This window comes from Rosa chinensis, chromosome 4 (genome assembly GCF_002994745.2).
Source record: "Rosa chinensis cultivar Old Blush chromosome 4, RchiOBHm-V2, whole genome shotgun sequence".
In the NCBI taxonomy this organism is placed as follows: Eukaryota; Viridiplantae; Streptophyta; class Magnoliopsida; order Rosales; family Rosaceae; genus Rosa; species Rosa chinensis.
This window is the reverse complement of record NC_037091.1, coordinates 19,052,757-19,063,708: the sequence shown is the minus strand read 5'-3', so window position 1 is coordinate 19,063,708 and position 10,952 is coordinate 19,052,757. Positions and strand designations below refer to the sequence as shown.

The 10,952-nt window shown below is 37.7% G+C and overlaps 3 long non-coding RNA genes across 3 annotated transcripts; 2 read left to right on the top strand and 1 right to left on the bottom strand.

Annotated features, from left to right (window-relative positions):
• Positions 1-347: 347 nt before the first annotated feature.
• Positions 348-1,322, top strand: LOC112201136. The gene is made up of 2 exons (XR_002936612.2): positions 348-590; positions 1,116-1,322. It is a non-coding gene; the product is annotated as an uncharacterized LOC112201136 (long non-coding RNA).
• Positions 1,323-1,766: 444 nt separating this feature from the next.
• Positions 1,767-4,097, bottom strand: LOC121052533. The gene is made up of 4 exons (XR_005809365.1): positions 3,843-4,097; positions 2,532-2,612; positions 2,124-2,320; positions 1,767-2,037 (listed from the first exon to the last, which is right to left on the bottom strand). It is a non-coding gene; the product is annotated as an uncharacterized LOC121052533 (long non-coding RNA).
• Positions 4,098-4,265: 168 nt separating this feature from the next.
• On the top strand, positions 4,266-6,762 carry LOC112196636. Its single transcript, XR_002935304.2, has 3 exons — positions 4,266-4,483; positions 4,616-5,523; positions 6,528-6,762. It is a non-coding gene; the product is annotated as an uncharacterized LOC112196636 (long non-coding RNA).
• Positions 6,763-10,952: the final 4,190 nt, after the last annotated feature.

Here is a 10,952-nt window from a genome sequence, read left to right as displayed (position 1 = left end):
TGCGCGCGGAGAAGAAAGATGTATTGCAATGTATAGGATTTAGAAAAAAAGATATAAAAGTGCGCGATTCAATTTTTTTCTTCTAATACATAGATGTCTATTTTGGTCATTTAACTTACTTATAAAATCTAATTTGAAATATAAAATAATAGGGATGTGTATTAAGTAGTTAGGGGTGTGTATTTAAAATTTCTCAATAATATCTAATATTAGAACACAGGGTAAAAAAATCTCTTATAGTAACCAAAAAAATTAAAAAATCTCTTTGTTAATTAAAAAAGTAATTGGGCTGGGCTGCAGCTTCTGCTCAGAAGCGAGGCCCCGTTGGGCAAGTATAAAATAAGAGTTACCGATGGGAGATAGAGATAGAGATAGCGGCGAACCCTAAAATTCCTAAAGCTTATTCCGCAGAGACGCAATGGTTTCGGCGAATACTGTTCTGGTGATGATCGGCGCTGGAGGCGTCGGAATAACTATGTATTTGTCGTGTGAAGAACTCTGTCGTATCGTGAAGAGGAGAGTAGAGAAAAGAAGGGCAAAAGCACCATCCCCCTCTGTCAACCAACAGTCACCGTCTGCTGTGAAGCCGTGTAAGAATTCGCTATTTTCGTATACTTGTTAAAGATTTACAGATACATGTTGTTAATTTTATTTCCACAAATACAAATTCGTTTGCTTTATCTTTTAGTTTGGTGTTATAATCCTTCCGTATTTGCTAGATTCCTTGATATGAATTTTAATCCATGTAAGAATTCTCTCTTTTTCGTTTCCTTGTTAAGGATTTACAGATACATGTTTTTAATTTTAGATCTACAAATACAAATTTGTTTGTTATCTTTAGATACCAATTCCTGAAGTATTCATATATTAATTCCAAAAAAAAAAAAAACCAAATTGTTGTCTATGTTAACATGATCACAACGAAATTCTGCTGCTTGTTTATTACTATTCATGTTTTTTTTCCTGGTTCATTTTTGAAATCTGATTCTAGTGGATAAGAAGCTAGTGAATTTCTAATTAGCTAGCTGCGGTATGCTATTCATCTTCTTCTTCTTCCTCGTTAACCAATGATATAGCATTATAATTTTAACATTTGTAACCTTTCATGCTGACAGGAATGATGCTCCATAACAAGGAGTCGAGAAGTCTCATGTGCAGAGTTATGATTAGTTAGCATGAGTGTTGGGTGTGTGTGTCGTGGATGTCTTTTGGTTCTCGAAACTCAAAACAATGTTTTTATTTATTATTATTGTATAAACTCAAAAATATGAGGCTTGATTCTCTTTTCCTGACATTGTTATATTAATGATAATTAGTGATTATTATTAGTAAACATCGTTCGTTAACCAAGTAAGCAGCAATAATGATGGCATTGGCAATTTCAAAATCCGTGTATTGTGGGATTTTGTTCTTTCTTGTGAAGATAAATGCTCCCTTTTTTGCCTACCTACAGGCAGGATTTATTACTGTGTATAAGAACATTGCTCCCAGCATGAAAAAGTTTCGCTTCAGAGGGCATAGACTCGAGCCATCAGTTTCTAGAACCAGGTCACCCTTCCATACCAGCTCATCTGAAAAATCAATGGTTCATCAAGTATAAATTGTTTCGGAACCATCGGACAGAGTGTAATGTTGGTTCATGAACTTACGAGCTCAGGACTCCGAGGCAAACCATTAGCAATGCTTGTTTTCTAAAAGGAGTAACCATGAACTTTGTCCAAATGTAGCAATTTGTCTATAACTTATTTCTATCATATTATAATTGCATACTCCATTTCTCTATCAAATACCTTAATTTGGAAAACATAGTTTACATCAGTTCCAAGGTTTCTGTATCATCAGGTTGCTCTCTTATCTCCATCTCTAGGTAGAGCTTCAGTGTCAACCGACCAAGTTCGTTAGCTAACAAATTTACAGCTTGCTCATAAAATCATTCAGGAATCTCACAGATTTCTCTCATGTGGTTCAAGCCATGGAGAAAAAGTCAAAGAACTCCTTTTCTGTGTCAAATTTCAAGCTTGCGCCAGCTTTTGTCCCCTGCAACCGAAAGATCCTAACATTAAGTCAACTCCGAAACATATACAAGTCTAAAGAAAATGCCCCAAAACGATCAGGTTTGTTACCCGTTTACCGTGGCTGGAAACAGCCCCGTATTGTCAACCTAGAATCGTTTAGATTCTGCCAGTAACCTCGACCTGCAATTTGGATATCAGAAGCCTAGCAAGTTTTATAGTCAATTTCTCACCAAATGAACCTCCTATTCAGCACATCATTCCCTGTCCAACTTTAGTCCGAATGCATATATTTCCGGCGGGTAGACCTACCAAAAAGGAAAACAAAGCATATATAGACACTAAAAAATTGCATAAAAGCACAGACCATCAAACCAATTTGAGAAAAGATGTACAATTTTACAACTATATAAGTTCCTATAAGACTACAATAATTCTGGTATGGAATGAAAATTTTTGATAATAAAAGATGTTAAAATTTGGCGATATTAAAAGAAAATGGTAAGAGATATGAAAAACCTTAAAATCTATGTGGTGTCGCAGCTCTCGTCCAGGATATGTATAAAGCCCGAAATCTGGCGTCGATACATAATCAGTACCCTGTTCACATGTTCGTGTAAAGAAGGTAATGCAAAAGGAATGTACGTCATGACAAATGTACAATAGAATACCAATGAATAGATGCGGAACACGAATAATCAAATAATTCATTTGCAGAAGTCGAACGAGTCGGTGCTCAAACAAATACATTCATATATCTACTTTTGCAGCCTTCTGACTCGACACAAATCAAATGCTACTTAAGACTATCACCACCGAGGCACTGACCAGTAAGTCTAATGTCAATTCAATTCCTGATACCACTCATATACACTGGCAGATGTAAAGTACAAAAATTATCAAAAGAAGAGGTTAGAATAAACCATGTTTTCTCCTCAATGTGTAACAAAAAGTCGAAAACCAAACCCTCCCTTAGGAACTTCATAATCTTTAGATTTACATACTTCGGTAAGAAACCTTTATGACTGAAACACAGACCAAAGCAAGTCAGTCTTTCAAAATTAAAACCAGGAACTCGTCTGTCCAACAGAAAATAACAGAAATGGTATCAAACTTGAGATCGAATACAATGACAAGGACAAATGGCTAATAACTGCGAGCAGTGAAGTTGCAGCCAAACCAAGTTGGACCACTAAGGAATTACCATTAACAAAGAATCATGCATTTCTCAGAACAGAAAGCCCAATATGAAGATATAATCTTAGACTGATTTCTGATTACAGCTTAAAGTAACTAAGGAAGTTTCCCACTTTGATTATCCTTTGACGATGGAAGCATGAATCTTGAAACTACGTGATCAATAGTATGATTACTAACATAACACTTGTGCTTGACAATGTACATTTGGTAAAACACACATAAAACAGATTAAAAGATTAAGCTAAGGGCATCTCCAAGAGACTAGTTATTTCAATAAAAAGTTATAAATTTAGCTAATTTGAGATAGTTTAGCACTCCAGCAGAATAGCTATATGAAAGTCAAATTTAGCTTTTGCTAAAATCTCTAGCTAAATTTAGCTAGGGAGGAGAGAGAAAATAACGAAAAGCTAAACACTCCACGTTCAATTTTTTTAGTTTAGCTAACACTGCTGGAGGAAAAGCTAGAAATTTACTACCTAAATTTAACTTTTAGATGATTTAGCTAAAAAAATAGCTTTTACTGTTGGAGATGCTCTAAGTTAATACATCCTTTGTATCCATTACAAGCCCGTATCAGAACAGAATCCACCAAACACACAAATCAAAACTAAGGCATGTATGCTCACTTACATGGTCTTGCATTGACTTTCCAATGTTTGGTAGCCTTTAACTTGGTCGTGACTTTGTATTTTGAATGGCAACCTCTCTACAATTGGTAAAGCGTTGTAATAGCTAAGAAATCTGGGATCATTGCCCAAGTAGGCAGCAATAATGATGGCATTGGAAATTGCATGATTGTGGGAGACTAATAGAATCACTGATGTCCCGCTCTACAATCCTGTCCACAGGAAACCAAAGGTTAGGAGGGTGATCGGGGGTGCCGGTTTCAAACCCTCCGATGCCTAAGTTAGATACCGGTACATATACAAACAGTTTTTACGGAAAGAATAGAGATTTGGACTTACTTGATTTGAAAGTATTTGACCCTTTTATAGTAAGAAGTGGTAGTTCAGTTCACCTTGAGTCCGATGTGGAACGGTTTGTAAACCATCCCATATTAGGAGTGACTGCTTAGCCCGACCACTGCTTGATGGCAGCGTTGGGCATGGTCGGCAATTATTGCCTCTGACAATGGTTCCGGAAAGCCATCTGGTGGTCGATAGTGAGTACTTACCAGTAGCTGGGCATGTCTAATGTCTGGTGTAAACACGTCCCTCAAGTCCCCGGTCAAGAATTCTCTTAAGTGGGGAGTTTGTCTCATTAAGCGACCGGTAAGTACCTCTGGTGGTCACCTGGATGTGCCTGATAGGAGCATAAAATGAGACAACTATAATGTGAAATCCTATACATTTTTCTTAGCTATTTCCTTTAAAAAGTCTATTTTAACTCTGTTTTCTTTTTAGATATAGTTCGTGAAGTGATTCAAGATTAATAGGAACCTAAAGGGAGCAAAGAAGCCATGAACCATGACGTACTGATACAAAGGACTAACTTTGATCACCCTTTGGCAAGAAATTACAAGAGAAGTTCATGGAAATCGCTGTGCAAGACAGTTGCTGCAAAGCAGAAAACTGCAGTTTCAAAATCAGCTTTTCGGGAACAGTTTTGGGGAGCGTTTCTTGCATTCTTCCAACTACATCTTTGCAAATAGAGCCATAATCCTAAATATATGATGTTTTCAACATGAATGAAAGAACTAGTCAGAAGCGTTAATGAGGCAGCAGGAAATCAAGCTCAAAACAGGTTTCCTAAGAAGGCAGAAACGGTCAGCTTTTCAAGAAGCTTTTTGGGAGATCTTTTCCGGCAAATTACTGAAGTTTTTTAGAAGTTTATTGATTATTCTAGACAACATGATGTCATAGATCATGGATAATCAAGAACCATCTGCTGGAAGCACGGCAATATCAAGTCAATCCTTGTCTTATAATGGCCATGTAAAAAAATCTCTTAACCAAAAAACAATCAGAAAAATCAGGTGTTAATTGAAAAAGTAATTGGTCTGGGCTTCAGCTTCTGCTCAGAAGCGAGGCCCCGTAGGGCAAGTATAAAAGAAGAGCCACCGATGGAAGCTAGAGATAGAGATAGCGGCGAACCCTAAAATCCCTAAGCTTTTTCTGCAGAGACGCAATGGTTTCGGTGAATGGTGTTATGGCGATGATCGGCGCTGCAGGCGCCGGAATGACTCTGTATTTGACGTGTGAAGAAATCTGTCGTATCGTGAAGACGAGAGCAGAGAAAAGAGCAGAGAAAAGAAGGGCAACAGCACCATCCCCCTTTGTCAACCTACAGTCACCGTCTGCTGTGAAGCCATGTAAGAATTCTCTCTTTTCGTATCCTTGTTAAAGATTTACAGATACATGTTGTTAATTTTAGATGTACAAATACAAATTTATTTGCTTTCTCTTTTAGTTCGGTGTTATAATCCTTCAGTATTCATATTCCTTGATATGAATTTTAATCCATGTAAGAATTCTCTCTTTTCGTATCGTTGTTAAAGAATTACAGATACATGTTGTTAATTTTATTTCTACAAATTAGTTTGCTTTATCTTTTAGTTTGGTGTTATAATCCTTCAGTATTCATATATTTGCTAGATTCCTTGATATGAATTTTAATCCATGTAAGAATTCTCTCTTTTTCGTTTCCTTGTTAAAGATTTACAGATACATGTTTTTAATTTTAGATCTACAAACACAAGTTTGTTGGTTATCTTTAGATAAAAATTCCTGAAGTATTCATATATTAATTCCAAAAAAAAAAAAAAAACTCCCTATTTCAAACTATTCGATCTCACCGATGTTGTACTTAATACTCTGTGAATTTACCTGTAGTATGATTGAATGGATGGCTATTATGTTCTGTTTTGGTTGTCCTTAGAATTGTAAATTAGGTATTAGCTGCATCTTAGCTCATCTGTTTGTAGGCTGCTTGTTAGCTGTTTGCAGTCCTTGTTTTGGTTCCCTCCTTTTCTTTTTCACTCTTTTTACCGTTGTTTGCATCAACTCAAGCTCTCATCTCTATTTCGAAATTCTTGGTCTTGAATTTATCACAATGTCTTTCACTTTTATCCTTGGACACAGCAAGACCAAAACTGTTGTCTATGTTAACATTATCACAATGAAATTCTGCTGCTTGTTTATTATTATTCATGTTTTTTTTTCTTCCCCGGTTCAATTTTGAAATCTGATTCGAATGGATAAGAAGCTAGTGAATTTCTAATTAGCTAGCTGCGGTATGCTATTCATCTTCTTCTTCTTCCGTTATCCAATGATAGAGCATTATAATTTTAACATTTATAACCTTTCATGCTGACAGGAATGATGCTTCATAACAAGGAGTCGAGAAGTCTCATGTGCAGAGTTATGATTAGTTAGCAAGAGTGTTGGGTGTGTGTGTCCTGGATGTCTTTTGGTTCTCGAAACTCAAAACTATGTTTTTATTTATTATTATTGTATAAACTCAAAAGTATGAGGCTTGATTCTCTTTTCCTGACATTGTTATATTAATGATAATTAGTGATTATGATTAGTAAACATCGTTCGTTAACCAAGTAAGCAGCAATAATGATGGCATTGGCAATTTCAAAATCCGTGTATTGTGGGATTTTGTTCTTTCTTGTGAAGAGAAATGCTCCCGTTTTTGCCTACCTACAGGCAGGATTTATTACTGTGTATAAGAACATTGCTCCCAGCATGAAAAAGTTTCGCTTCAGAGGGCATAGACTCGAGCCATCAGTTTCTAGAAATTGAACCACTTAGTAGACAGTGTGCTTCATATGTGTAGATCTAAAGTTGTAAATGGTACTCTAAAGCATGTAGATCTTGTTGTCAGAACTTTGTATTCAGGTATGGATGCCGTAGCTATGATTTAACTATTTAACAAATTGTGCTATGTAATTTTCTCTATACAGATATTTTACAGATAAGATCTGAAACAACTTGTTTTTTCTCCACGAGTATTGTATATTTGTTAGTTTAGTTTTGATCTCGACTTTCTTGCCAAAAAAAAAAAGAATGTATCCCCAGGCACGTGCATTCTGATCCTTCAAAAGGCATGTATATGAGTTTTATATGTTTGCAGTTTTGCAATCGGTGACGTGCATGACACTCATCATCCTTTTCATTTTTTTATTTTTTATAGTTTCAGATGATCGAATTTGTAATAATCAAGTTCCATAATTATGTAATAACAATGTCTAGAAGAGAGTGAGATAAACGTGATCTGAAGTTGAGGATTATAAAAAATCTGTAACAGCAAACACAAGTCATATAAAAGTAGTTCATTTGTTAGCTCTTTCTTTGTAAGTGTCTTAATTTGTTATTTGCTGCAGAGTACGTTTACTTTACCCGCTGAAAGGTAGGGAAGACAAAGTCTATTAGCCTCAAGCAGATCAAGGAGTGTCCGTGCACGAAACTACATTTATCTTTTCATGTTTCTGTAGAAAGTGATTTTCATTGTGTTGATGTTTACAATTGTACACATACATAGCAGTAATAAACTGCTGTTACAATACAGGCATTAAACTATATTTACAGCTAGAATATAACTGATAAGCAATTATAGTTCAGTATCAAAACAGCCTATGAACAGATCAATGGAGAAGAATTAGATGACTTGATTTCAGGAGAAGATTTAGTCTCTCTAACACACCCCCTCAAACTTGGCGGCTCCGGACGAACAAGTTTGCCTGAAAGGAGAAGATGACGTGACTTGTGAAGCAGTTTGGTAAGTAATCAGCTGCTGGCTGATCAACAGAGGGAATGAAGCAGACTCGATGATTACCAAGAGCAACTTTTTCGTGAACATAATGATAATCAAGCTCAATATGCTTAGTTCGAGCATGAAACACAGGATTGGACGCCATGTAGGTAGCACTAAGATTATCACAATGCAATAAGATGGGGAACTGAATGCGAGCACCAAGTTCATAGAGCAGATAACCCAACCAAGTAGTTTCAGCGCAGGCATGAGCAAGAGAACGGTATTCTAACTCGGCACTCGAGCGAGCAATCGTGGACTGCTTCTTGGAGCACCAAGAGATCAAATTTGAACCAAGATACACAAGATAACCTGATGTGCACCGGCGGGAGTGAGGATAGTCTGCCCCATCCGCATCAGAGTAGGCGGAAAGGTATACTAGCTGATGCTGATGAGCAAAGGATAAACTATGACCAACTGTTCCTTTGACATAGCGAAGAATGCGCTTCACAGCAACAAGATGAGGAAGACGAGGTTGACTCATAAACTGAGAAACCAAGTTGACTGCAAAAGCTATATCTAGACATGTAATTGTGAGGTATTGTAAAGCACCGACGAGTGTTCGGAATTCTGTGGGATTTTCAAGTAACGCACCATCAGTGGTAGTGAGCGTATCTGTGGCAGACATAGGGGTACTCATCAGCTTGGTAAGCAACATATCATGTTTAAAAAGGAGATCATGAGCATATTTGACATGATTAAGGTAAAGCCCATGAGAGAAGGTGTGAACCTGCAGACCAAGAAAGTAGTGCAGTGGCCCTAAATCTTTGATGTGAAAACCACGGGCAAGAGCATCAATGAAGCTTTGAAGAAGACAATCATTGCTACCCGTGACCACAATGTCATTAACATAAAACAAAAAATAAATAGTGTGTTGACCATGAGCAAAAATAAATAAGGAAGAGTCGGCCAAACTTTGGGTAAACCCAACAGACAACAGAAAGGATATCATCCTCTGAAACCACGCTCGAGGAGCCTGTTTAAGGCCATAAAGTGCTTTGTTGAGTTTGCAGACATGAGTGGGCCGAGATTGATCAATGAAACCAGGAGGTTGAGTCATGTAGACATCCTCCGTAAGAAAACCATGGAGAGAAGCATTCTTGACATCTAATTGATGAAGAGATCAACCACGAGACACAACAAGACTAATAACAGTACGTATTGTAACAGGTTTGATAACAGGACCGGATGTTTCATGGAAATCAATACCTTGTTGTTGGTGAAAAACTTTGGCCACAAGTCCTGTTTTAAAGCGTTCGACGGAGCCATCCGGATTCCAGTTCACTATAAAAACCCATTTGTAGCCAACAGTGTTCTGTGTGGGAGAAGAGGGAACAAAAGACCAAGTGTTGTTCTCCATCAGAGCATTGATTTCTTCAACCATAGCAGCACGCCATTCAGCCTTCTTTGAAGCTTGAGAGTAACATGTAGGTTCAACCAAGTCAACCATGGTGAGGAGAGCTTGAGGAATGGGATACCTGACTGTGCCATCACTTGGGATTCTGGGTTTTTGGGTTTTTGAGTACCATCCTGGAGGTGCGTGACCATTGGGTGTTTTGGAGGAGGATTGGAGTCAACCGGCACCGGAGGAGGTGGAGAATTGGACAGCAGAGAAGGGTCGTCGGTGGGATGCTAATCTTGATCTGGAGCGTCAGAGGCTGACGATGTTGTGGCGGTGTGGATGGGAGGACCGTCGCTGCCGTGAGGAGAGGCAAAGTGCAGTGATGGAGCAGGAACATTGGAGGTAGGCTGGGGTCGGCAATGGTATGTGATAATCGGTGGAGATGACGGAGGAATTGGTGGAGGAGGCGCAACCAAGTCTGAGGCAGGTGATGTCGATGATTGACTTTGAACAGATGGGTTTGGCCGAGAACCTAATAACACAGTTAAGAACTCACCCCCAATTTTTAGAATACCTTTCAATTGTTTGGACAATTTTAAAAAAAATCCGTAACAAAAACTGAAGAAAAAGAAGCCATGACTGAAAAAAAAAAAAAATTGAGTTGGTGAGTCTAACTCTACCTTTCAGAAAAAGCATAGCGTTTTGGATCGAATTGAACGCCGAAGCTCCCAAGTCATCCTCTGCCTGGGCTCTGCCGACAGTGCCACCGACTCTGCTGCGCTGCCGACCTCGGGCTCCAGCTCGTCCATGAACCCAAAAAACCTCTCGCTATTTCTTGGGTTGTTGAGGAGGAATCACCAATCGCCTCTCCAATCGTCGTCTGCAGGTTCTGGGTAAAACAACTTTGTTTCTTCTTCTCCCAATTCTCTGATATCTTACTTTCTTTCTCTTAAATTTGTTGATTCCTATCATGGTATCAAGAGCCAGGTTTGATGGGTATAGTAGTGAGCTATTAGAAAAAATGGATATTATAAGAAAAAATATTATTCTCAAATATTTGATTTAGTGACATAAATCTCTCTTTCTCATTAATTGGTAATGATTTTGAGTTCAACAAAACAAATGACTAACTAGTTGTTGTCTAATTGCAAAGTGTGTATGTGCAATTTTAGATTTTTGACTATGATTATGGAGAAGATTTTCAGTACATAGTTTTGATGATCGCCACATCATAACTCACCGTGTTTGCAAGTTGTTAAGTATTATAGATAATATCAGCACTACACGGGAGCAAAAGCATGGACAATATATGAGATTTTGGAATTGAGGAGTTTGATTGAGTTATTTGATTGTTTGAACCTATCATGTAACATCCCGAACCTAAATTCACCGGTTTACTAGTCATTGGGACGGTAAACGACCTTTACTTTCACTTTTACTTTCGGTTTAGTACTTTTAGTGGCCCTAAAAGTTGACTTTTTGTTCGGGTCAAAATTTGAGAAAATGTTCTTCATGGAAGTTGTAGAGGACGTTAAACCGAGCGCGTGCATATGTAGTACGTAAAAATCGGAGCTCGTATGCGAAAGTTATGAGCGAAATAAGGAAGTTACTGTTCATGGTAAAATTTTGATTAAAATAGA